The sequence below is a fragment of the Marmota marmota genome, unplaced genomic scaffold, assembly GCF_001458135.2.
Source record: "Marmota marmota marmota unplaced genomic scaffold, marMar, whole genome shotgun sequence".
NCBI lineage: Eukaryota > Metazoa > Chordata > Mammalia > Rodentia > Sciuridae > Marmota > Marmota marmota.
Genome location: NW_026000174.1, coordinates 790,253 through 817,381, shown reverse-complemented (window position 1 = coordinate 817,381; position 27,129 = coordinate 790,253). Strand labels below are relative to the sequence as shown.

Here is a 27,129-nt window from a genome sequence, read left to right as displayed (position 1 = left end):
TGTAAGTGGTATTAAATTCAAAGAAAGAAGGAAAACTTAAGCTTGTGGCAATATGTCCTTGTCTCTTTGCCGTCAATAATTTAGAAATATCTCAGCTTCTGAAAAACTACTTTTACATATGTATGTTTGCTTGCTTGATATTAAATTAATTTTATAAATGAGTTCTAGAAATTCTGTTTGTGTTTTGTTCAAAGTCAGTTTAGAATTTGTAATGAAATTACTCAATGTTTGGAGTACCAAAAAATGTCTTCTTTTAACAATTTTATAGAATTTCAAACAAATGATAAAAATGCTTTAAAAATAGTATTGAAATTCATCCTACAAAAATAAAAAGTGCAAAACAAATATAAAGCACAAATAGCACATAATGTTCTTATTTTTAAATTTTGTAATTGTTTTGTACCATCTGAATTGGAAACTTTATATGGAATACTACATTTAATTTTGGAAATCTACATTTTATAACACAAATAACTTATTGAAATTATTTAGAATTTGCAACTGAAAATACTTTTTAGCTTTTTTTTTTTTTTCGTGGAAAAAACAATGTAAATTTATTTGTTTGCAATTGAGATTTGCACATGCTCAGTCACCTGTGCATCCAAAGCTTGGAATTTCAGAACATAGTAACTTCAACAAAATTTGTTAAACTTTAGACACTCAGTGCACAAACAAATTTATTTAGGAGTAATTGGTAGTTGTTGAGTTATTACTATGGTTAACAGTGTTGGGGCATGTTGCGACCCCTCGCCGGCAAGGGAAAACACGACACAGGATTCTTCTTTCAGCAGTTTATTCAGGCCTTGAGTCATGTATCATCTTCTAGCGCCCCGCCCCGACATGCCCAAGCACAGCTTAATAAAGCCCCCCGCATCCCAATCCCAAGCCGCCACGTGGATCTCTCTCATAGGGTGGTAAGGGATTGCGCGCCAACTCTCCATAAAAGGAGTTGTTTATCACAGGCCACAGTGGAATCCGGCGCCATCTTCTAATGGCGGCCACGGTCTATAAGAATGGCTTACCACAGGGGCAGAGCTCTTGAAGTGCTAAAATTTCACTCAGGCTATTGGTAATTTATGTATTTTACACTATTACATATACATTACAATACTGCCAGCAACAGCAGTTTAGAAAATATGCTGATAAATGTCTTGAGATTAACTTACACATTTGATATTTGACTATTTATCTGCATTGACCTCAGCTCATGTAATAGTTGGAAATACATTCATGATACCTAGAAAATCTCCACATTTTCTTTGCCTTAGATACATGTGTATCACTTGACCCATATTTCTTTTTACTGAAGGTAATTCTGGTCATTGGGGACTTGGTCCCACATGTGGTCTTTTGCTCAAGAAAGAACTAATGCCCAGTGTAACCCAGTTTTTCCTCTTTATTGAAGGTAGATATTTTCCAAATTTTTCAATATATCTTATCTTTCCACTCATTTATGTCTTTTAAAAGAGATACTCATAATATGAGTAGCTTTTTATTATGTGTACATATAGATGGAAGGAGGATCCATAATTTTAATATTCTGCTTATTTTCAACATCATTTTCCCTTAACATCTGCCCTTTTTTGTGTTGCTAAGGTTGGAACTCCGTACCCTGCACATTATGCACACATGCTTTATCACTTAACTGTGCCTCCAGTCCCAAATTCTAACTTCAGATTGGTCAGTTTCATCCTTCATGTCTAAGATTAATTTTTATATGGTTGAATTTAGTTAGACCTATCTGTTGCTCTTAACAATATCAAAAGTGAAAATAAATATGGATTCAGATTTTGTTCATGTTATGATTCTTTAGTCTGTATTATTGTAATATAGCTTATAATATACATTAGTGTCACATAACAATCACTACTTTATTGGTTCTTCTAAATTAAAGGTTTGGGAGTATTTTTCATACTTTACTTCCCAGATAAATTTTAGTAAAAAAAAAAATTTGTTTTGTCTCTTATTAAAACAAAATCATCCTAAAAGTTTTATGGGAAAAATTATACTTTAAATTGAAGAAAAAAAATGTTGACTTTGCAATGATGAGGTTTATTTACACACATGGTATTTATAATTGAGTATTTTATGTGTTTCTAAAAATTTCTAGTTTTTAATAAGTTCTACCTAATTCTATTGAAAGCCTCTATACATATGAAATGTTACAAAGATATCACTTTTATATAATATGTATGTGATATATTGTTTGGTTAAATAAAATATAATAAAACCAAATATGTTTCTGGGCCCTAAAATTCATTTTTTTTCAAAGTTTAGTATTTGTTTCTTCTTGAACATACCTCCTCTTTTATCCCAGCCCCCATATTTCAACTGTATGAAATAATATAGCAGTAGCCTTATGCTATCATGTAACTGTATACTATAATGGCTCACTATGTTACTTATTGAAGAGCATTAGGAATAACAGTTGTTTAGAACTCCATCTTTAGTTCATGAGAATTTATTTCATGTCTTCATAAATACTATGTAATTATTTTTATCTAATGTTATTTTTTACTTCACCAATTTGTTATTTTTTATTTTCGAACATTTATCTTTAGTCATAATTCAAGTCCCTACTTGCTTTTCTCTTGTTGTGTCATTCACTTCCTTTTTTTTTATCAAAGTGCTTAGTTATATATAAGGTCTAGTTCTCTCACTGTTACTTTTCTTTGTACCTTTCAATGGTATAATTTATGAATAAAATTTTTAACATAATGTTTCCCAGTTTATGAATATTTAATATTTTTGTAAGTTTTGGAGACGAAATAACACCTTTTTCTGTGATTATTGAGATTAAAATCAAGTATGCCATTTCACTGAATTATATTCCTAGCATTTTTTTATTTAATGTTTAGATGAGATGTTAGTAAGTTGCCCAAGCTGGCCTTAAAATTTTAATAATTATGCCTTATCCTCCCAAATAGATGGTATTAGAGGCATGTATTATGATATTAACACTATACACACCCATTTTTATTTTGGTGAGACACATCTTCAGCCCATATACCAAGCTTTTAATACACTCTTTGAAGTAATCAATAATGACTTTTAAAATTTAAATTACATTTGTATCACTTTTTCTAATACAGTAATGTATTACTAACTAAAATTATTTCTAGTATTTTTAAAGCTAATTTAATGAATGACTGTGGGGTTTTTAATTGTTTTTTGTTTGTTTATTTGTTTGTTTGATTGTTTTCCAGAGACTATTTTGTCACTTCTTTAGGGCTTGATGAAGGTTCTCCTTCTTTTTTTTTTTTTTTCCCCCAGAATAATTATGTCTCCTATTATCGAATGGGTCCATATTAAATGTGTTGAAAATAATGATTCTAAAAAGTTCATTCAATCCTCACGTTTCCAAGGCTATTGGGGGCAGGAAAAGGACAATTTTAGTAACCAAGAAACCATTACCTGTGGAAGCACAGTACCATTGTCTCATGTGAAGTGTAATATAGATGTTTCAGTGGTAAGATGGTGTAAAAACCAACACCTGGGTTTTGGGGATCCTATAAAGCACCATGAATGGCTTTAAATCTTACTCTTCTTCAAAATAAAATCTCTGCTACTTGCTTGAAAAATAAAGCACTATGTATGAGAAAGGTGAATAAGACTTAAGTTCTCTGGAGGTGCTGAGGTTGATCTTCAATTATAGTGTATAAATAGTCCAATCAGGAGGGTCTTACAATTGTCTTATCTTTTCCAAGTATATGAAATGGAACATTCAGATGTAATGACCATTTCCTTGATTTTAGGGTTTTCAGCATTCTCCCTTTGATTTGTTTTCAGCTTCTTCCTAGCACAGAAACTTGGGCTCCTGATCCAGGACAGAAAGGTTGTTCACATTTGGATTGATCTGCATTCATCTGCAATATTTTTGCTGCATGTGTTTAGCTGTTAAGATTACTGAATTTCAGAGGGTGATCTGGCTGCCAAAAAAAAAAAGCACCCTGAATCTTCTTCACATGATATCTCAGAATCAAATAAATTAAGGTGGGCTTGTTCGCATTGAGGAGACAGTGTTCTTTCCGAGATTTTATTAGCAGGACCATAGTGGTCAGTCGCAGAAGAGAAGGGAGTTGAGAGAGAGAGAGAGAACACTTTTTAGCTTTTAAAATTATTATAAGAACTTTAGAAGAATCATTAAAACAATTTGATGAATTTTGTCTTAGAAAATTATTGTTTTGAACAGAGTTAAAGAGTACTGTAAGACTATTTTGGATTAAGTATTTACCCATTTCAAAATAATTGAACACATTCTTCATTACATAGACTTTGTCCTGATATCTTAGTATATCAGTATTTGCAGTGAAGTATTTTCAGAGAAAGCTTATTATGTACAGTGTGATTCTCAAACTTGCTGTTCTCCCAATACCTTTGAGCTCTTAAAAATTACTGAATATCCTAAAGGTTCTTTCTAAATGAGTAATATGTACTAATATTTACTATATGATTCAAATGTATGAAATCTCAAGATCATTGTACTGTTACATGTAACTAATAAAAAAATAAATAAATTTTAAAAAATTAAAATTCAGAAAATGTTTAATATTTTATTATTTTAAGTTATGAAAGGTTTTCCATTTGCCAGTAGTCTTTTCACTACATGTTCATGGTTATTATTCTTCAGGAAAGTTAATGGAAGTTATCAACAATTTAAATTTTAGTAGCCCATAAAAGCAAATTTTAAGATGATTGTAGCAATTTTAAAATAGTGATATAATATTATAGTAAATTTTTTCCAGGAAAATACCAGTGAATCTTTTAGAGACAGATATGTATAAAAATTATGTAAATTTTTACCAATAATCATGAATATTCAGATTTCCAATTACAAAACACACACACACTCATATACAATATACATGAAAAAATACATGATTTTTTGTAAACATATGTATTTTCATAAATTATATTTTTCATGTGCATTTAAAAAATTTAACATTAAATAAAAAGTAAATACAGTTTCAGAGGTATGAATTGATAAACACATACTACTCATCTAACAAATATAGATTTTTTAAAACAGATTTGACATATGTTATTTTGAAAATATGTCAGAATACTATAAACCATGTAAGTACATGCATGCACACACACACACATACATAGACCCCTTCTAATTTCAGAGAAGGCAGAGGCCTTGACCTTGATTGATTCACCTAGAGACATAAGATTCTGTGTGACAAACACTCCTTAGCCTAGAAAACAGAAATGTGATAAGAAGTCAGTGTTTCCTTATTAATCACATTGCTGTCTGCTGTGTTTAGATTAGATGGGATGGAATAAATCATAAAGTAAACAAAGTTGTCTTGAAAGGAAATATGTTTATACAGATAGAATTTGGAAAGTTTTTTCTTGTTTTATATAACATTTTCACCTCTATTTGAAATTTTAAATGTGTTTTCCAGTACAGGCTTCATACCTGAGACATCTGAAGAGCCCTATGGGTTGGGGGAGGCAGCAACCCATGCACACTCTTGGGGTGAAATGTGTTCTAGGTAGAGGCAATTGCATTGGCAAAGGATCTGAGGCGGACTTGTGTTTGGAGTATTTAAGGAAGAGCAAAGGGAATGTTGCTTACCGTACCATGAGCAAAGCAGAGACTAGAAGGAAGGCAATCAGAGAGGGTAAAGGAATAAGATTATGTAGGTCAAGTTATATTTGGTGTGAATAAGTTTGGAGATGACTGAGAGAAGAGATATTGTTCAGTAAATAACACATTAAAATTAGCACATGCCAGGCACTATTCTAAGTACTTTCCATAGACTTATCTAACTCTCACAAAAATCCTATGAAGTAGGCAGGTTAAGAATATCACTAAACATTTTAGAAAGACTTTACAGAGTTGTTAAGGCTGAGTTTATAAATTTCCTTTAGACAATGACAAATATTTTTAAAGAAGGAAAATCTGCCACTAACTAAAGTTGATTTGTGGCTAATGTTTCATAAACACATTTAATTTCCAATCCAAAAGGATCACCCTGGACATAGTATTGAGAATAAGAGTAGCAGGGCAAGTGTTGGAGCAGGAAGATAATTGGGGAGACTTCCAAAATTACCCAGGAAGCAAATTTTGGGAAACTTGGGAAAATGTGAAAGATACACAGGTTTAGGTTGATTTATCCTGTTATAAATGATAATGCAGATCAAAAATTGAATGGATTAAAAAATTGCAGTAAGTATAAAAAGTAGCCAAAAGTGGAGTCAGGTAAAGTTGCCCACTATGAGTCTATTAGAAAAAAAATATTCCAGATAAAGCAGAGTAACTAAGTCCACAGATAATAGCATCCCATGAAACTGATAAGGAAACAGGCTCAGATACCACAGAACCCGAACACTAAAGGCACATACACTAGAAAGAATACATAGCTAATAATGGTAGTTTGGATTGGAGACTAATTGTGTTAGATGTTGAGGCCTAAAGTATATGCAAAACTATATCTCTAGCGCTTTGATTTATAGTTGCTATGGGATCTCTGTACTTTGCATAAGAGATTCTTCAAAAATAGCCTAAATAAATAATACAAGTCAAGCCAACCTAATTTAGAACCAGGAAGAATAAAAGTAAAACATTGAAACAAGTAGCATATATAAACTCATTGTTTCAGTATATTGTTCTTAGCACCTAGACAAGTGGTAAATAAATGGGTCCAATGTACAAGCACCTCAGTTGTTCCAGTGATTAATTTTTTATTAAAATAATTCAGCCAAGCTGTGCTCAGATACAAGAGCATTTTATTTTTGCTTGTTTTAAAAGTACTGGCAAATCCAAAGAGATAGAGCAGCCAGGAACTGAGGCTGGCATTTGCAATTGTGCCAGGGTCAAAGTCACTCTTTGTCCTTGGGCCATTCATTCAAGTGTTTTGAGATCTCATTTGTCTCACAGATAAACAGAACTCTTGCTACTTATTCATTTTTCCTTTATGATCCTTCAGATAATTTGCAATTTAATGAGAAGTGTGGGCAAGATGTTATCACCTCCTTTCTGCTAATTTAATCCTCCTCCTTTTTGCTTCCCAAACTCAAACATAACATTCCAAGACTTATTTGACTATTCATGATCTTTCCCTTTTTACAGTTCTTCATAAATTTGTCATCTGGCACTGAGCATACCCCTCATTTTAATGGTGATAATCCTTTTATACATAAGTCCTGTCTACCCAGATAACTGGGGGATCCTAGAAGGCCGAGCCAAGATTGCACATATATTTTCATGTATATCCAGGGATCAGTGAAATGCTGAGTGGGAAGAAATGATTGGCTAAGTATGTGATGAGGGTAATGATGATTCTAATAGCAACTGCTGTTTATGGAGTACATGTTTGTGCCAGTCACTTTATATAATGTCTATTTTATCCCCAGGAAAATACACAAGCTATTTATTATAATATGAATTTAGAAATGAGGAACCTGAGATGCACAGAGTTTGAGTAACCCATGAAATCCAGAAGCTTTGGCAGAGGTATGATAAAACTCCAGCCTTTTTTTTTTTTTCACCTCCCAATTCCATGTATTATGGCAGAAGAGTCAATTCAAGTATTTATGTACATAGAAACCATTCACTGTGCACTGATCAATATATTCATGCATTTGTTTACCACCAGTTTAATGACTTGTCTATTTACGCATCTTCCCTCAATCCACCCACACTTCATGCTTACAGTCATCTACTCATGTACTTATGTATATGTAGATTCTTCATTATTCTTCATTATTTCATTCATTTTCATTCATTCTTCATTTTCATTCATTTGTTCTGTCTTCCATCCCAACTCTTCAGCTAACTGTTCATAGACATACTAAACAACCAGTTCATTCAACAATGCACTCACACATCCAATTATTCTCTAATTCTTATATACATTTTTTCATCTATCCTCATATTCACACTCTTACCAATCTTTCCATTTATTCTTTAAATGTTCATTTATAAACAACATCATTCCTCATTTATATATTGAAACTTACTAATATGTCCATTTATTCATTTAGACATTCATTTATTCAAGTTTTAACTCAATTATTCTGAACATGTCTAAGAATTCTTTCTCTCAACACTCATCTATTTTGAATACATTCATTCTTCACCATTATTATGTTCTTTGTTAAAGCAGATTCTTGCTAAACACATGGAATATTAAAAAAAAAAAAGTAAGACATACTCTCTACCCTAGAGTATCTCACCATCTGATTTAAAGAGTTTAGAATATACTAATGTGTTGGAAATGAGAAAATAGCTTTGTGTTATGGGGAGAGTAACTAGTTCTATAAGAACTTCTCAAAAAAGTTTATATATGAATGCAAGGTCAAAAAAATGGATGAGTTAACAAATTGGAAAACAAAGGACACAGTCATTTCAGACAAAGAGGTATAGCAAAGCTGATGTGAATATGCATTAAGTAAGAGACTACAGATTACAAGTGGTAACATTTCTCAATATTCATTATCTCATTTTCATAGTGATGAAATTGTTGTTTAATAGCTAGTTACCAAAAATTAAGTTTATATTTTTCCAGCCTCGCTCACAAACTTACATAGTGAAGTATTGCTGTTTATACAATTCCCAGCAAGTGAATCTCAGCTGAAGTGATGCATGCAATACCTATACTGTGTTTTTAAAGAGAACCCTCATAACTTTCACTTCCCTTTAGTCTCCTGGCTGGAATACCATTATGTGATTGAACCCTTTTGGAATATACAGATAAAAGCAACTTGCTTGGAATCACAGAAGATTAGGATGAAAAGGTCATGGACCCCTGATAACTTTATGCTGGTGAACCTCTTGAAGCTTGGGTTGTAGCTTTATATTTTGTTTCAGCCACATTCAATTTATTAATATGGATTGTTTTATGGCATGTGAGCCTATATTCTAAACAATTTAAACTTTAGTACCATAAATTGGAATGTTTCACTAACAGAAATAAAATATGTAGCATTGCCTTTGAGACAGTGTGGGAGGCTGTGAAGACACAGATGCCACATTTTTTTGAAAACTTATAACTCTCAATATTTTGTGGCAAATATATGGTTGAGCTTGCCTCAGTCCTTTCAAAGCAAACACATAGTTAAGAGAGTCTCTAATCAGGAGAAAAACATTAGAAATATTCAGAATTTTGGTGTTTATTGGGTTCTTCTTTCCTCTTTCAGTAAAGGCCCAGAACAGATGGATGATGTTGGGCTACATCTAAACAGGTTATGCAGTCTAAAGTCTTTGCAGATCTACAAGTGATATACTCTCTATCTGTAGTTTGTGATCCCAGTTGGCTGAGAATCTGGTAACTAGGACCAAATGGATAAGAAAGGAGAATTGATTTTACACCTCAGATAATATTAGACAATCTTGAAAAGGTACTTCAGTTAGAGGGAAGAATATGGTACCAAGCATTTTTTGTCAGAAATTGTTATCCAGACACTGGAGCCACCACAGAAGCAAAATTCAATTCAAGGTGTTTCCTTTCCACCCAAACTTTTTAAACTAATGACTTCAAAATATCTTCCCTTTCTTTGAAAGGCAGTAGAATAGATAGGAATTGTAGAGTATTTTTTAAAGATTATATTTTACAGGCTTACGTCTATTTCAAATTCTTTATTTTGTTCAGTAATTTGGGAAGGTAGGACAATCTCTGTTCCCAGTCCAACAGAAAGAAGACAAATTAACATCAGGTTCACAATTTTTTTTCAGTCCTTGCAAGTACTGTGGTCACAGGAAAACCAATTGATTGAACACTTACAAAACGACAGACATTTGTAGGGAAAAATGAAAAGCAATACTTTTATTTTACAAAATAATAATTTTAATTATAAAATTAGTAGACAACAATTTATCGATCTATGTGTTAGTAAGCTTTTCTTTCCTGGAACAAAATATCTGAGACAAACAATTTAAAGAGGAAAATAATAAGCTGAGAATTTCAGAGGTTTCATGGTTAGCTAGCTTCACTGCTCTGGAACTGAGTCAAGACAGAACATCAGGGCAGAAGATCATGGCAGAGGAAAGCTGCTCACCTCATGGCAGCTATGAAGCAAGAGCTACAAGAAAGAATCAGAGACACTATATATCCTTCCAGAGCATGTTCCCAAGGACCTACTTCATCCAGTTAGTTTCCACTACCTCCAAATAAGGCCATCAAATTATTAATACATTAATGGATTAATTCATTGATGAGGTCAGAGCCCTTATGATCTAATCACCTACCAAGACCACATCTCAGAATATTGCTGCACTGTGGATCAAGACTTCAACACATGGGCCTTTAGGGGAGACATTCCAGATCCAAACCATAACAATCCAAAAACTTGGAAACACCAAGCAGGATAAATATAAAAACACTATATCTAGGACAGCTTGCTCCAACAGCTGAGAACAAAAGAAAACAAAATTCTTGAAGGTAACAAAAGAATAAAGTCAAATTAAGTACAGTAGGATAGGAATTATAAAAGATTTCTCCTCAAAAATCATACCAACTAGAAGAAAATAGAGTGACATCTTTAAAGTACTGAAAGGAAAAGAATGAAAATTACTTTAATCCATGAATAGCCAATGTATACATCGGGTTAGCTCTGTTAACCCATGTATAGCAAAAAGGCAACAACAAAGAAGTAGAAAAGTGAAACAAAAACATACTGAACAAATACAAAATACCTAGTAGATTTTAATATCAATATAACAAAATAATATTCAATGAGAATGTTCTAAACACATCAGTTAAAAGATTGACACATTGGATAAAAACTAAGGTATACAGTTATACGCTTTCTTAGCCCAGGCTGCTGTAACATAGTACCATAAACCGGGTGGCTTATAAACCATAGAAATTAATTTTGTGCAGTTCTGGAGTCTGGAAGTCTAAGATCTGGATGGCAGCATGGTAGGGTTCCTGTGAGGGCCCTCTTCCTTGCAGACTTCCCATCATTTTGTCACACTTTCTAAAGAGAGCTAGTTTGATATCCGGCCTCTTCTTATGACAGCATAAATCGAATACATGAAGGCTCCACCCTGCTTATCTAAGTACCTCCCCAGGTTTCAACATATTTACTTGTAGATTCAAAAGCCATTGGTCCACCCAGAATAGACAAATCTTTATAAGCAGAAGTAGATTCATGTTTTACAGTTAGTAGGGTTAGTATAAGTTAACAGTTTGTTTCTGTTAGAGGTGATAAAAACTGTTCTAAAGTTATATAATGATAATAATTACAAACTTGGTGACTACTCTAAAAACTACCGATTTACACATATAAAAATGAATAAAGAAAAGTAAATAGGCAGGGGGCAGATAATCAAGGGTTTATATACCATGTCAAGAATTTATTTATTTATTTATTTTTTAGGTTGTGAGTAGCCATCAGTATTCTAGATGTGTTAATAATACAATTATATTTAAAAAATAAAACTCCTGAGCTGGTGTGGAAAGCATATTGATGGGAGCAGAGAATAATCCTGGCCATAAGAAATCTGGTTAGGCTTAACAGGAGGCAGTGAGGCCTAACCTAGGGCAACAGCAATGAGAACAGAATGAAAGTCATGGACATTAAGTGAGAAGGAGATCCAGACCAAAATGCATTTTAGTCATTTGCCTCTTGTCCCCCTCAACTGTGGATTTTTAGAGACAATTGAAAGTCTTTATGCTTTTAACATTTTTATTATCTTTCTCCCACTGATTATACATTTTACTTTCTAGGAAGATAATACAATGAGTATATGAAATACTAACAATGTTTGCAGACACCTATGTTCATAGCCCAGAGTAAAACCTCTGTAGGTACTCTAGGTATCAAGTGAATTGCCTTGGTCATACATAGTCAATAAAGCCTGACCAACTTTTCCAATTACCTTTAATTAAGGTTTGAGTACTCTTTGTGGAATACAACCAGTTTTAATTTCCTCATTAAATGAATATTTTCATATCTGCAATTTCTTTATTGAAGCCAATCAACATTCTCCTAAAACTCCCATTAAGATAAGACTCCTGAGTACTAATACAATAAATGAGCCAAAATTAGTAACTCTTATTTATCAAAGATATGATGGAAATTGTTTCATTAAAGTTAGATATTTATAGCAGTGCTAATTTTGTGAGATAATTCATATTACATCTCTTTTTTCACACGAGACCATAATAAATATAGAAGAAATAAACTGTTGTCAAAAAAGGAAATGTATGAATACATTTTGCAAAGTTCTATGTGACTATTGAGTTAATTCCATGTGCAGAAGGAAATTCAGCATGTGAGATATACCTGCATCCATCTTTCCATTTACTGTCTTTGTACATTTTTATTGACAGCCATATAAAAAAATTGAAATTGGGTGTGGGGGCTCACTGCTAAAATCCTAGCTACTCAGAAAGGGTCACAAGGCAGGAGGTCACAAGTTCAAGAGCAGCCTTGGAAATTGTGAAACCCTACATCAAAATGAAATAAAAAATAAAAAGACTGGGAATGTAGCTCAGTAAGACAATACTTGCTAAGCATGCACAAGACCCTAAGTTTAATCCCATTACTGAAAGAGAGAGAGAGAGAGAGAGAGAGAGAGAGAGAGAGAGAGAGAGAGAGAGATTTTTTACCACCCATTTCATGAACATAATATCCAATCTCATTCCTCTTATTTTTACAAATGCTTTTATCTCCCATGGGAACAAAACTCATTCCTTTTTGTCTAATTAATACTTATTCTTAGAGGCTCAAGTAGGTATTGCCTACTCTAGAAAGCCTCTTATGATTTTCTTCTACACCCAAAATGGGTTAGGTTACCCTATTCATAGGGCACATATTATACTATTGATAACTATATTTAAAAGGTATAATATTGTAAGGAAAATGTTAGTTTAAAAAGATATATTAGTTTAAGCCTGGTTCAGTGGTGCATGCCTATAATCCCAGCAGCTCAGGAGGCTAAGGCAGGAGGACCCTGAGTTCAAAGCCAGCCTTAGCAAAAGTGAGGTGCTGAGCAAGTCAGTGAGACCCTACCTCTAAATAGAATACAAAATAGGGCTGGGGATATGGCTCAGTGGTCAAGTGCCCATGAGTTCAATTCCCAGTATCAATCAATCAATCAATCAAAATAAAAGCTATATTAGTTTGAGTAACTTGAATTAGATCTTATTACTAATAGACCATGGAAGTAGTTTTCTTCTATCTGTGATGTACTGGATCCAATCCCCTACAGATACTAAAATCCTCAGATTCTCATGTTTCTTATACAAATGGTATAGCATTTGCATATAAACTATGTGCAGACTCTCATACACTTTAAATCATCTCTAGGTTACTTACCATACTTAATACAATGAAATGCTTTGTAAATTGCTTTATACTGTATTCTTTAGTGAATAATGACAAGAAAAAATGTCTGCACATGTTCAGTACAGACATGGTTTTTTCTAATATTTGTGCTTCAGTGATTGATTGAATCCATGAGTGCAGAATGCATGGCTAACACTCCTTTGGGTATAGACCTAGGAGTGGGATAGCTGGGTCAAATCTAACAGGTAGCATTAAGTGATATAATGCTAGCATCATCATTCATGAGAGAAACCAACACTGTGCACTTTCAAATAAGTAACTTCAACATAATCCTTTCTCATGTCCAACAGTCCAGAGTAGATGGCTCTGCTTCACACATTACAATTCAGGAGTCCTATTTCTTTATTCCCGTGTCCCTGCTTCCTCTAAGTTTTGATTGACATTTTAGAAAAATAAATAAATATAAAAAAAGGGAGGTAAAGGAAGCATAGCTTAAAAAATCTTGTTGCAAAAATGTCACATACAACTTCTATTTGCATTCCAATGGTTAAAAGTCCATCACTTAATCCCTTTTTGCTAATGAGAAAATTGGGAAATGAAGACCCAAGCCTTGAATAATCTGCTAGTCTAATTACTTTTAACTTAATGTCACTACTAGTTGATCAATAGAAATTATTATCTCTTCTTCCTATGCAAACAATAAGTCTCCATTTCCATCTATTCTGGACTGTTGGGCAGATAGTACACAGAAATTTTGTGCCATTTTGAGCAGGCACAATGGTATGAGTGCTATGTATCTGGAATTCTATTTCTAATTGGTGCATCCTTCTTCCTCCTTCCCTTCTCCTTTTTGAATGCCCAGCTCTCAGATTGTACACACAACGTGAAGGCAGTGGGAAATGGCAGATAGGGTTCTAGCAATAAGCCAGTGTATTGGTACAGGTGGATAGGATTCTGGGGCTGAGCTTTCTAAATGACTGTTTCTTCTTCATCCTTCTTCTCATCTTCCTTCTACCTTCTTCCTTCTCCTATCTTCTCCTCTTTCTTTGTGTGAACTTTCAGCCAGTACACCCAGTAGGGAAGACAGTCAGCTTTCTGCTGTCATGGTGAAGATTTTGATAACATATGAGCAGAATTGAACAAATGTAAAAATTCACTAAGGAAAATGAAAGACACTGATTTCATTGTTGAAAATCTGGCTTATAAATATGGAAAGGAGATATGGTGCTTGAATAGGATTGTGAACATCTGTATGAACAATGTTCATTATGATATAGCACTAGTTATCATTAAGATGTATGAATACATAGGTTAATTCATATACATACATAGTACAGGGAGTATTTATTATCTAAGTCTCTTGATAGTGTAGTAACACCCTAGTCATGAAGGGTACAAACAGTGTTCAAATAATTATTTTTAAATACAAAGGATTTAGGTCTTCCTGGAGAGAAATGGCTGACTTGAGGCCTCCTAGGCAAAAATATTCTGCTGCTCTGAAAGTACTCAAAGGACATGTCAAAATGGAACTCCCATTGAACAAATCTGGCAGAATTTCCAATAAGTAATAATGATGAATTGTTATTTAAGTAAAAAAAGAATTCATGAGACCATGCTAACACAAAAACATAAAGACTCATATATAAATTGGGGAAAAGAGATTGTTTCCATGCTGACTAACAAATTTAATATGAATGAGAGAATTAGAAGATGACCACTTGACAGTCATCATTGTGATATTGATTCACACAAAACTCATCAGTGGATGTGTGAAAAATCAATAAGAAAACTTCCAATAAGATGCACAGTGTTCAAGAGACACTGCATCTATTAGAAGAAAAAGTAGGCCCAAATCTCCATCATGTCGGATTAGGCCCCAACTTCCTTAATAAGCTCCTAAAAACAGATTAAGCTCCAACTTCCTTAATAAGCTCCTATAGCACAAGAATTAATATCAAGAATCAATAAATTGGATGGATTCAAACTAAAAATCTTCTTGTAGGCAAAAGAAACAATCAGTGAGGTGCATAGAGAGTCTACTAATTGGGAACAAATTCTTACCATACACAAGTTGGATAGAGCACTAATCTCTATAGTATATAAAGAACTCAAAAATCTTAACACCAAAAAAACAAATAACTCAATCAATAAATGGGCCAAGGAACTGAACAGACACTTCTCAGAAGAAGATATACAATCAATCAACAAATACATGAAAAAATGTTCAACATTTCTAGCAATTAGAGAAATGAAAATCAAAACTACTCTAAGATTTTGTCTTACTCTAGTCAGAATGACAGCTATTAAGAATACAAACTACAATACGTGTTGGCAAGGATGTAGGGAATAAGGCACACTCACACATTGCTGTTGGGACTGCAAAATGGTACATCCAATATGAAAAGTGGTATGGAGAATCCTTGGAAAACTGGGAATAGAACCACCATTTGACCCAGCTATCCCACTCCTAGGTCTATACACAAAGAACTTAAAAACAGCATACTACAGGGACACAGCCACATCATGTTTATAGCAACACAATTCACAATAGCTAAACTATGGAACCAACCTAGATGCCCTTCAGTAGATGAATGGATAATATAATAGAATATTATTCAGCATTAAAAGATAATAAAATCATGGCATTTGCAGGTAAATTGGATATTTGAGCTGGAGAATATAATACTAAGTGAAATTAGCCAGTCCCATAAAACCAAATGCCGAATGATTTCTCTGATTTAAGGATGCTGATTCATAATATGCTATGGGAGGAAGGGAATGGGAGGATTTAATGACCTCTAGATAAGGCAAAGGAGAAAAGGGGATGGAGGGGAATGGAATGGTGGTAGGAAAGATGGTGGAATGTGATGGTCATCATTAACTTAAGTACATGTATGAAGACATGAAGAATGTGACTCTACTTTGTGTACAACCAGAGATATGAAAAATTGTGCTCTATATGTGTAATATGAATTGTAATGCATTCTGTTGTCATATATAACAAATTAAAATTTTAAAAAAGATTCATAGTGTTTATTAATAAACAACACATACTCATAAATTCACTTTCCTGTGAAGAAATCTAACAGGTAGCATTAAATGATATAATGCTAGCATCATCATTCATGAGAGAAACCAACACTGTGCACCTTGTGATATGATGGATGCACTGAAAAGACCTCAGCATCATTTCTGCACTATTCTTGCTAAAATATGCAAATTTTAAAATGTTTAACAGTTTTTTCATAACTAGTATCAGACAAACTAAATGGGGGGGTGTCATTCTAAAAGCAACTGTAATGTGAATAAGAACCACTAAAGACAGGAAAGACCAAGGAGGTATTCCAGATTGAAAGATATTAAAAGAAGTGACAATGAATGAAACACATGAGGCTGGATTGACTGCTACACCTAAAATGTGATAAAGATAACTATGAAAATCTGAATGAGATCTTGGGCTGGAAAATAAGTTGGATTATTTCTCCCTTTCTATTTTGATAGATTTATTGGTCATATGTGGGAAAATGTACATAGGAAACAGAAATTGGCGAATTAGCGGATGTGGTTAGGCAGAATGGCCTTACAAAGGAATCAGGTCCTGACACATAAGTTTTGAAGATAAATCTCAGCAGATAAGTCTTGAAATCAGCTTAATATGTTGATCTTGAGACTGGAAGAGGATCTTGGATTATCCAAGTGTGTCCTAAAATGCCACCACAAGAGCTAAGGGAGATTGGAGGTACACAGAAGGAAAAACATGTGGAAGTGAAGTCAGATATGGAATAACATGAAAACATGTAAGGAATAATAAAGGGAGACACAGAGACAAGGTGCAGAGGCTCCTTGTCCAAGAAAGTGGCTCCTTGTCCAAGTGGCCACATTTATTTATACCAATAGGTTACATCAGGTCATTAGTACCATAACTACATTATTGTTTGGAGTATCAGTAAGGTTGCTTATTCTGCAGTTACATTTCACAGTTACAATATGCAATGTCAGGAGATTTGGGCAGCTCTTAATAAAGTCCATTGTCTAAAGTCACTGTTAAGCAGGCAGATCCAGGAGCATTGGAGCTTGGTGAAACACTGTAGTTATCAACCAAGTAAGTCCCTTTATTCCCAGGAGTTATGTGCCTAAGATCAAGGTCGAAACCCTCTTGAAGAACATTGCTACAGTGGCCAGGCATCCCATGTCTTTTACATGGTAGTTTCCCAGCAGCCAGGCATTCTGTACCTTTGCACAGAAACTCCCCAGCCACCAAGCATGCCACAATCATGAAGTTTATCAGAGATCCCCAGTCCCAAACACAGAACCCCTACAGAAACAAGGTAAAGAAGGATAGCAGACACCAGTAGCTGAAAGAAGCTGGAGTAAATCTGCCCTGTTTCAGTGAACTTTTTTGCAGCTGTGAACAAAAGACCTGACATGAACAATTAGAGGAGGACAAGTTTATTTGGGGGCTCATGGCTTCAGAGGTCTCAATCTATAGAAGGCCAACTCCAATTCTTGGGGCTCCAGGTGAGGCAGAACATCGTGGTAGAAGAGTGTAGTAGACGAAAGCTGCTTAGGACATTTCCAGAAGGTAGAAACATAGAGAGTTCCCCTCAGGAAGGATAAAATATATACCCCAAAGACATGCCTCCAATGATCCACCTCCTCCAGCCATTCCTTACCAGCCCACAGTTACCATTCAGTTAATACATATCAGAAAATAGCTCTGTAGTATCATTTGAGATCAGGTATTGTAATGCCTCCAGCATCACTTTTCTTGTGCAGTATTCTTTTGACTATTATCCTTTTATTCTTCTAAATTAATTTTAACACTGTTTTTTTTTTAGTTCTATGAAGAATATCATTGGTATTTTGATGGGATTTGGAAAAAATCTGTAGATCACTTTTGATAATTTGTCCTTATGTTGTTTCTGCCTCTCTAGCACCACAGAAGTTATTTCCCTCTTTTAAGATCTTCTTTAATTTCTCTTTTTTAATTATTTTTAGTTCAGAAAAACTAATATTAGTTCAAAAGAACTAGCTATGTATAACATCAGATGTATTTTGACATAATTATAAAATCACAGAATATTATTTGCACTAATTCAGTCCCCAATACTTCCTTTGCCCTCCCCTCCTTCCTTAACCAGTTTCCTTCCCTCGACTCTACTGAGAGTTTTGCTTTCTTTAGTGTTCTATAATTTTCACTGGAGATGACATAACTTTCTTTTTTATCAAGAAAATAGACATTTTCTTTGTAGCCTTCTAAAATGGCTATTTATATCTCAATATCCAGGATTATACTAAGCTCTAAGTAAATCTATAAAGGTGAGTACTCACTTTCCTGGCTTCTTGAGTGGGTATAGAAATGGAACAAAAAGATTGAAAAAAAAAAGATTGAATTGGCCCAACTGTTGTATCATTCATGTAGTTGCATATCTATTCTTCTGATGTCTTATCTCCTTGACTGTCTATAAAATATAGTGAAAGTGCTCACTACAGTCTCTAAAATGCACACTTGATAAATTATTTTAAAGTTCATAAATCCTCTCACAACTTCATTGTATTTTTTCTTCTCTCAGGAAGTGATATAAGAAAGTAGAAACATACTGAAAAGAAAATATGGGAAAGTTGAAATTTGTTAAATAAAAATGTTTAAGGAGTGATTGATAAGAAGGACTTAACAAATATTTTGAAGACTCTATCCTTAGAAAGCAATACATGGGAATATCAAACATAGTAAAAGCTACTTAAAAAAAAATTTTGTGGTAAGTTAATGACTAACATTCTAGATATAAGGAATTTGATGGGCCTGGCAGATGTTCCTATGCATATAAATAGCTGAAAATCAGATATGCCAGCTTTAAATTAAAGGCAGATAGGATAGGAGATATAAATTGGGTGTTCTTTAGCATGTAGATACAATTGAAGCTTATGAAGTTAAGATATTGTAAAGCAACCACATAAAATGAGAAGAAACAGAATTACAGATAATCGTTGATGTTCACAAACCCTAATGGCAGGTCATTTCAGCTCTGGGAGAAACAATGTGATACTCAGGAGAGACACAGCTCCAGGGAGTGAGGAGACATCATTTCTTCTGATATTAATTCAGTATGAAATCCAGTGAAGGCTTCTCAAACTCTAGTGCCAATATTAATTACCTTTGAGGTTTTCCAAAACAGATTTACAAGTCCCAGGCCCAGATGTACTCATTCAGTGGGTTTCATTTGAGGCCACATAGCCTGAGTTTATAACAATGTCTCATACCATGCTCCTGTTGCTGGTCTAGGACCACCCTTTTTGATGTTGAAAGGTCTGAATTGTACCACAATGTTTGGCAGAACATTGGGTTTTGGCAAAACTTTGGGCCAGAACATCAGCATTACCTGGGAGCCTAATGGAAATGTGGAATCTTAGGCTCAACCCAGATCTATGGAATCAGAAATTGCCTTTTATCATTATCCCAGGTGATTCATAGCATTTGTGAAGCATTTCAATCTAGAATGTAGTGCTTAACATATGGCATAGTTTTCATATCTAATAAAATGACACTGTTGATCTCACTTTTATTCCAACCTACTGTGGGTGAAAAAGTAGTATGTGAAGCCCGACATCTGCGAGTGAATTGTGCCTCACCTAGCCTTCATTTCTGTATGTAACATGGGACCATTCCAGTGTCCCCACCTTGGTTATGGTTAAGAGTGAAATAGTGTCACAAACGTAACATGCTCTGCTTTTACTTGAGCAGAGCTACAGTTGCTAAACACTGGAATTTCACTTCTACATGAATATTCAGGTTGCAGCTAGCACAGAGCTGTTTGTGAAATTGCTTATTTGTTATGTTAGTTCCACCTATTTGATTAGTTAATTTGGTAAATTTAATGAAGCTTTAAGTGAAATGATTCCAGTTAATGATTATTGATTTGAACCTCAAGAAGAGGGAAATAAAATTCATTCCTGGGTAATTAAAACTTAAAACACATACATTGAGTGGGTGCAGATGCTGACTGATTACAGATTATGACTATTTTAAAACTGGTGTAAAATTAAAACCAAGTTGGAAGGAGTCAGATTATGACTGTGAGAGTAATTAAAACAAAATTGAGATGACCAATCAAAAACTAAATGGATTGCCTGCCAGACAGTATGTCTTCACTACTGGAGATGCCCAAGCTGATGGTAGACACACTGAGCATGTACATCAGAAAGGTTTCTGCTCTGAGAGGAAGTCCAAAACTGAAATTCTAAATTTCAAATTTACGAATTTAGCACTTTTCTCTTCTCTTTACGTTCTTTTATCTCATAACCAGGGAAGTCCATTATATTTTATATGAAAGTATTTTTCTAACAGTTTCAAAAATAAGATAATTAATGATGAGTACCCATCAAAGGGCTGTGCCTTGGAGGTTGTGTTGTTAAGTAGTTTAGAGTACATTATTAGGAGTCCATCAGATCAGAATTAGAATAATAACTCTGCCATTATGAACTATGAATCTTGGGTAGATTATACATAGGAATATATAATTATAACATAAATAATAGGAATTTATAATTATATATACATATATGTGTGTATATACAAATATGTGTGTAAATATATATATAGAGAGATATATATATAGATATAGATATATATAGATATAGATATATAATATATATAAATTTATCTTCAGATTCCTCATCACTAAATGGAACCCAAACTGCTAACCACAGTACAATCTGTATATAGCTTCATAATGTATAAAATGTCAACTGTACTTAAGTCATAGGATCCTGTAAAGACTAAATGACCTTGGCATGGTGACATATATCTGTAATTCCAGCTACTAGGGAGACTATAGCTGGAGCATCACAAGTTCAATGCCAGTCTAGGCAACTTAGAGAGACCCTGTCTCAAAACAAAAAGTAAAATTAGCGCAACTCAGGGTCCCAGAATTCAATCCCCAGTGCTGAAAATAAATATATAAAAGTCTATATGAAATAAATAATATGAGATGTTTAAATAAATATTTCTTCCTGAAGATCTCCATGTGATGATTTAATAAATAAGTATATGTCACTCAGCTATGCTGCTCACAGGTTATAGAAACTGTTATATAATAAATATTTGTTATTTTTTTTTAAAGAGAGAGTGAGAGAGGAGAGAGAGAGAGAGAGAGAGAATTTTAATATTTATTTTTTAGTTATAGGCGGATACAACATCTTTGTTTGTATGTGGTGCTGAGGATTGAACCCGGGCCGCACGCATGCCAGGCGAGCACGCTACCACTTGAGCCACATCCCCAACCCCAAATATTTGTTATTTAAAGTTGTTGAAACATGGGGTAATTTGTCATACAACAATAGAAAACTAATACAGTTCTTTGGCAACCAACTTTTTGGGGAATGATCGGAGTAGAATAACTGTAACATTTTTCTGTATAAGAGTATTTCTTGAAGAAGAAATTTATAGGATTTCCCTCTCCTGCTTTTGTTTTTCACTCTTTACATCAATTGCCTCAAAAATCAACCATGTTTTGGATGATTCAATATCTGGAAATAATGCTCCTAAGCATAACATATAATAAGTATTTGACTTATCAAATCACACAACAAAATGAATAAATAACCATTGAGAAAAAAATAAAGTCATCTCAGCTTCAAATAGCATATTCATTCTTCAATAGATGTGTGAATCCTTCCAAGATTTAAGAAATGGGCATTCACATGTAATAAAGGACCTCTTGAAATAGCAATACAAGTAGTCAGTTAATTCTAGAGGAGTACAGACTTAAATTCAGTACTTTAAATAACAAATCATTTCTACTTTGGAAGTATGACTGAGCTTCTCTGGGGGGAGTTTAATAAATCTAAATTCAAATACTGGGCTTTGATAAACTGCAAAGTCCTGCACAGCTCTCCCATGCTACTTGCTTCTAGCGAAATGGATCTTGCACATTGGAATACATACAGTGTAACATGATTGGAATACATCTTCCTGTTAGCCTTAGCTAATCTTCCAAAGTGTATTTTAACCTTTTATCCCTGAGGAATTAGCCAAATAAGATTGTAAGACTATTGTCTAGTACTATCATCAAATCAAAGCCACTCATTATGCAAAACACCCAATAAAATTAAACAATACTCTGATACATTAATTAACACATCAATGTGTTGAGAGCCACAGCCAAGTAGGAATGATGCATGGCATTTTTGGTTGAAAGGTGAGGCCAGCAGGCCATTGAGATGATATAATTATGTTAAGATCTGCATTAAAATGGATATTAGACCCCTGCTGTCCGCATGGGCCTGCTACTTTGGAGCTCTAGCAGGACTCCCAGAGAGTTCCCATTGTTTGGGGAAGTGCAGTAGGAGGGATTTCCGGAGGAGGGATTTGTCTGTTGGTGTAGTGTGGCCCAGGAGAACACCATGTGTGTAGTTCGGCATATTTCCCAGGAGAGTGCGTGGCATTGGCGTGAGTTTCAGAAATAAAGTTTGTTCCTGCTTGAGTGGCTAGTGATTTTGTGCCCAGCCAGACTGCAGCATCAATGGCAATGAACACATTACTAGGATAAATCTGCACATTACCAGAATATTGACTCAAGAACCATATCTTGACCAACAACTAACTACTTGGTTTCTCACAAGAATAGACATGGAGAAGCACAGTTACCTAAAAAAGGAAGAATGGGCATGCTCATCTGTAGACATGATGCTATTTTTGTACTTTTAACTTGAAAGGAAATTTTTAGATTGGATCATTTACTACTTATGCTTGTCAAATGATCATTCAGGTTATGTTTAAATATTTTGTGTTAAATAAACCCAAATCATCTTATTCTATATCTAATCATCCTCAGCTCTTCAAAATCCTTATAATATATATTATATATTATATTTCATATACATCATATAAAATTAAACTCAGAACTTAAATAACAAACTTGCATTCCAATTCTATTTTTGAAGTATAATTGTATATAAAATATTATATACAATATTATATATAGACATACATACACACACACGCGAGCACGCACACACACATACACACGCACAGCTTCTCTGAAGAGTCCTACAACTTGGTAGAAACCACAAAAGAGGAGGTGTGTTCTGGACAGCAAAATGCTTTTGCTATAGAGGTCTGAGGGAACATGCAAGGTGGAGGTAAGATAGGAGGGCATCTGAGGAAGACAGATACAGCAAAATTCTCAAGAATTGTCAAGCAGTCACATCAGACAACATACTCAAGACCTAAAGGGTCGTGTGCTGGAAAAGAGTACCCAGAAGGAAGGAAATTTGCTAAGGGCAAAGTTAACACAAGCCCATCCTGACTGGGTCAGGTCACTCTTTTTCCTCACTGACCTCCTCCCTGAGGACTCTCATATTACATAAAGGAAATATGGGATAAACATAATAAAGTCTAATAGGTGAAGGCTATGATTATTTAAAGCAAAGACAGATTATAGATTCCTCTAATCTATAGCCTCAAAGAACCAATTACAAGTCAATGCTCTTGGACCCAAGGATATTAAAACAATTGTTTAAAATCTAGAATTCTAAAAGTATTTCTGTTTTATAATAGGCAGAGTCATATTTATTGCCTATAGTATGCCTATAGTATGCAATGGCTGTTTTGTTCCAATTAAAAATGTTTTTGCCTTTTTAAATAATTCATATGTAAAATATTAGGTTATCATTCTGTCAGCTGAGATCTTGAAATAGGAGGTTTAATAGGAATGCAAAGAGAATAACTTTTCATTTTAAAGATATAGAAGATATTGCTATACACAATTTACATTTTGATAATTAACTGCTTTCCCTTGGAAGACTAAGCTGGTTTAATGATGAAAAATAACTTCATTATATGTAAGTATTTCTGTTATATGTGTATGTTCATGTGTGTATGTGTATATATATATATATATATATATATATATATATATATATAAAAATAATAAATACACAACCATATGTATGTTTGTACATAAATGTACATAAATTCACAAATGGGAAAGTAACAAGATGTGGAAACATTTCCCAATGGTTAGTATACTCTTTTATTTTTGTCAAACATTCATCTGATGTCTGCTTGAATGTTTCCAGTAATGAAAAGTTCATCATCTAATAAGGTATTTTGTCCTAATTCCCTCAATTTTTTCTCTAATCTGAAGCTGGTCATCCTACTTATGTTTATAGATCACTTTGTCTGATAGCTCCATAAAAATTATAATGACACTCATTATTCAATTCTTACTTAACACAATATCTCTAATTACTTCAACTTCACCTTAAGTGTCATAATTTTGAAACTGTGCAGTCATTTTCTAGTTTGAGTCTTTCTTAAGTGAAAATCCATGAATTCATAATACCACACAAATCTACTGAGTTAGGCTGCTTAGAGTAAATGAGAATAAAAAATAAATACCACCATCTATCAACTCTTTTCCATCCACCTAGAACCTACAGTTGGTTATTTTAAAAATACCAAAATCTTCTTGATTCAGCTAAATTTTCAGGAAGTCTTTATATTTTTTAATGAGGGATTTAGAGAGCCACACCTACATTTTGCTATTCATATTGAGGCATGGTGTATTTTATCCTAACCTAAGATAACATTTATTGTTACTGTATAAAAATCAATATCCTCAGATGTTTAACACAAGGTAACAAATAATTTTAAGCTCTATTGTGAGATAAACCTGTCTTTGATCACTAAGACTGCTACAAACTGCTATGTGAATGACCTCTGCCTCTCTGTGACCAAAGATTTTAATATTTAAAGGGGAAACAATAATTCTTATATTCTGGATTATTGTGATAATTATGATAGCACATGAGAAGTATTTCATACATAACAGGGACTCAACAATTGGTATATTGTCCTGTCATTGTTACTACTGCTATGGCTTCTAATATTTTGAACTGACAAAATCTCAAAAATGTGAATCTTTAAGTATTTGACTGGTATCCTTTCTCTGCCAGTAGACAAGTCAGTATAGTGTCCAGGAGAACCTGTCTGAGAACAGCCACTAGACAACAATTTCCAGATAGTCCTAGATTAGCTAATCCATAATAATATCTCACATGTGCTGGTTATTAGTAAAATCTAGGACAAAGACTTTACTGCTGCACATTAAGGGAGGTGCTAATACAGTTTACAAAGTAATAGAGGCAATTTTTACTCGGAAAATGGAACCCAAAGTGCTAACCACAGTATAATCTGTATATAGCTTTATCATGTATAAAATGTTGTACCTTCTACATATTTCTTACCATCAGCAGACAAATTTGGAATATACCTAAGTTTTCTACTTCATGTTTTGGCATCTTAGATGTGAGAATATTGTGAAATCTTATTAAATGCTTTGCCAAAATCTGGGACTACAATGCCCACAGACTTCCAGAACTTTGCATTTCTAACCTTCCTACTTAAAAAAAGGATATGAGCTTGACTTAATCTTTCCTTTTCAAAGTTCTGAAATGCTTTTTGAATAATGAGCTCTAAACTCTTATTGAAATGTAGTTCAGCCTTAGGAGCCTTGTAAATCTACTATTCCTCTTCAATTCTTCAACCTCAATTTTTCTTCTTAAATGGGATGATGGTAGCCTGTATCTTATCTCCCAAAGCCTTTGTTTCTTTATCTAATAAGTATAGATAATAATATCTAATAAATTGGACGTTTGTAACAAATAGATTTAAAAATTCAAGTGCTGGAAACAGGGTTTGGCACAAAACAAATCAATAATAGCTGTCATTATGTAAATTTTACCAACAATAAATTTGTGAGAAAGTTGATGATGCTGAATTTTTCAACACTGCATTCTTCATGAATAGTAGCATTCTCTTGTATACAGAAGCAACACTCAATAATTGTTTGCTGAACTGAAAATCCAGAGCAAGTTTTTATATTGCCCAAGTTGCAATTAAGCAGCAAATTCGACACATAAAACATTTTTTCAAAGATAAAAATGGAAGTTCTTTTAGATTGCTATTGGATAACCCCAGAAGGGTTCCTATAAATACAATAAAAATACTTAGGTATGCTGATTTTTCCTCCAGGCTTAGCATATTTTCCCAAAATAATCCTGCTTGGAAAGACAGCAAATGAATAATTTCATCTCTAGTAAACTAATCAATATTGAAGCAGAAACTCTCAGTTTATTCTAATTTGCTAATAGAACAAATGCAATACTATTTCTAGCCTAGGAAAGATAAGATTCCAGCAAAATTTTCAAATAATAGATTCATTTGAAAAGACTTAAAAGGCCCTTTGTCTAAATGAAGGAACAGTTCTTTAAATGAATTTGAGAAACTCAACACAAGTCACATAAAATTCAAGTTCCATTCACAATGGACAATTTTAAATTTTCAAGGCATCATCTTCCTTCCATCAGATGAAGGTTTTGTGTATCTGAAGTACTGTCATGTGTCTGAGGTGAGACTCTGACCACAGTTACCACACATTTGCTGCAGTTGGATAGTTAAGATTCTAATTCAGGCTTTCACACTTTCTTGTCTTTAGTGTTCAAGGAGGAGCAACTGTGGAGGAAAATCTGATCCAGAAGACAGAGTCAATATGCACAGAATTTCCTCAAAATTCCAACGCAATTGAAGGAAGGGTACTGCTTTAATTCCACATAGCAATTGAAGGAATGCTACTTGGCTTCAAGATGCCCTGGTAAAGGTAGATAGCAAGAACTACTGTCTGCTGCACATCAACATACCTCCATTGCCAAGGCATGCAAACTCAGAAATTTTGTACAGGAATTTTTAACACTACCATTCAGTACTTGTGTTTATTAATCCTTAGCTATATCATCTATTTATTTGCCATCAGTTAGAAAAATTCTGTACATTTTCAATTGTATTAAATCAATTTCTCTTCCACTTATAGTGATTCATTCTTC

General features: G+C 33.8%; 1 protein-coding gene and 1 long non-coding RNA gene across 4 annotated transcripts in view; one reads left to right on the top strand and one right to left on the bottom strand.

Annotated features, from left to right (window-relative positions):
- On the top strand, window positions 1-24,292 carry LOC125611993. Its single transcript, XR_007342228.1, has 3 exons — window positions 1-736; window positions 1,034-3,637; window positions 22,398-24,292. It is a non-coding gene; the product is annotated as an uncharacterized LOC125611993 (long non-coding RNA).
- Window positions 1-27,129, bottom strand: part of Grm5 (glutamate metabotropic receptor 5) — a 464,736-nt gene that overhangs the window by 366,933 nt on the left and 70,674 nt on the right. The gene's annotated exons all lie outside the window — the stretch shown is intronic.